Here is a 1,854-nt window from a genome sequence, read left to right on the forward strand (position 1 = left end):
CATCAAACACAAATTTTGTGCATCCAAATATGCATTAGTGTCAGCAAAATCATCAATCAAAATAATTACAATGACATTATCAATTTATATCAAACTTAAGCTCATTTTCATATTTTCATCAAATCTACACTTTTTCAAATAAGCATATACGAAAATGTTCGCCAAGTTCATAATCATTCAACTCAAATAACATGTCAAAATAATCATTACTAGCAATTAAACAAGTCTCAAATGGCATTATCTTTCAAAAATCAAGTTCATGAATTTTTAGACTTGAAAAAGTCCACTTTAATTCTCAAAATCATGTTTAGGTTCAAAGTTTGGATCATTTAACTACCTAGACATGTTACACTACTCAATTTAGCAACAATTCATGACAAAAATCGGCCATAACCTGTTTATATCAAAAAGCCCCAAATTTCTCAAGAACACAAACCCTAGATTATTCAAAATTTGAAGTTTAAGGCTTCTAATCATGTTAAATAGCATCAATCTAGGTTATACAAGCATAATACATAAACAATTTAAGCATAATTACACTAAAAAGTATCAAAATCAAATTGGGGAAAAAATTGCTCAAGAACACCAAATTTCGGATTAAATGGTGTTTAGGTGTAGAAATTTACCGTTTTTCTTGAGTAATTCTTAGATAGCATCCTTCTCAACATGATTTTAGCGAAAAATTTGGTGATTAACGGTTAAAAATTGTGATTTTGGGGTGTATTTTTCGGGTTTTTGTGGAGTATGTTCGCAGTTATTTTTGAGTTGTGGAGTGTGAAACTGAGCTGTTGCAGCTCTTATTTTTTTTTTCTGTAATCCGGTCCTCCCGCGAGTCGCGGCGAATTGCACTTCAAACTCCGCGACTCGCGGAGTTCTTTTTTTTTTTTTTTTAATGATCATTAACTTTTGAAACAATTAAGTACTTAATTTTAAAATTTTGTTTCCCTTGTTATTTAGGACGAGGTCGTTTCGGATCGATGTCCTAGTCCGTCCCTCGACAAAATTTTAAAATTTATCTTTTTGTAGCGATTGTTTTAAAAGCTAAGATTTTTGGGTTTTTTCAATGTTTTTGGCATACTTTAATTCAATAAGATTAAAAATAATGATAATAAAAGTTCTCGTCCCTCCCCCGGGTAAAGCAATTTCGGTTCAAAGACCTAGTCTTCAACTTACGACGAATTTTAAAAATCATATTCTTAACTTAATGAGATAAAGTAAATTTTTGTTTTTAAATTCACATAACTTAAATATAAAATTCAAAATTAATATTAAAAATTCACACCAAACTTAAAATTTAAAATGCATAAAATTAAAAATTTATATTTTAAAAATTAAAAGTTCACACCAATCTTAATTTAAAATTCATATTATAAATTCACACCAAACTTATATTAATTTTTCAAATATTTACATTTTTAAAAATATTGTTTTTACAAAGTTTACAATATTAATTTAAGATTTAAATATTAATTTTAAAAACATGGTAAAAATAAATTTAAAAATCTTTTTGTCTTTTTATCCCACTTTAATCAATCAAATATTATCAAAAATATGCGCCCCTCTTTTCGATAAAGTAATTTCGGTTCCAAGACCTAATTTAACTCATGACGAATTTTTGAAATATTTTGGGTTGATTGATTAAAGATATTTATACCTTAAGAATAAACGTTAAATTTCGCAGTGATGTAATAAATTTTTGAATGATATCAATAATTTCGGTCGCCAAACCTAATTTTATTCAATACCAATTTAATACTTTTTAGCGAACAAATTAGCGTTTATTATCAAAAGGTTAAAAATAAAAATAAAAATAAAAACTGTACAGACATACCTGTGGAATAGATTTCTTAGTTA

Source organism: Rutidosis leptorrhynchoides, chromosome 1, assembly GCF_046630445.1.
Source record: "Rutidosis leptorrhynchoides isolate AG116_Rl617_1_P2 chromosome 1, CSIRO_AGI_Rlap_v1, whole genome shotgun sequence".
Taxonomy (NCBI): domain Eukaryota; kingdom Viridiplantae; phylum Streptophyta; class Magnoliopsida; order Asterales; family Asteraceae; genus Rutidosis; species Rutidosis leptorrhynchoides.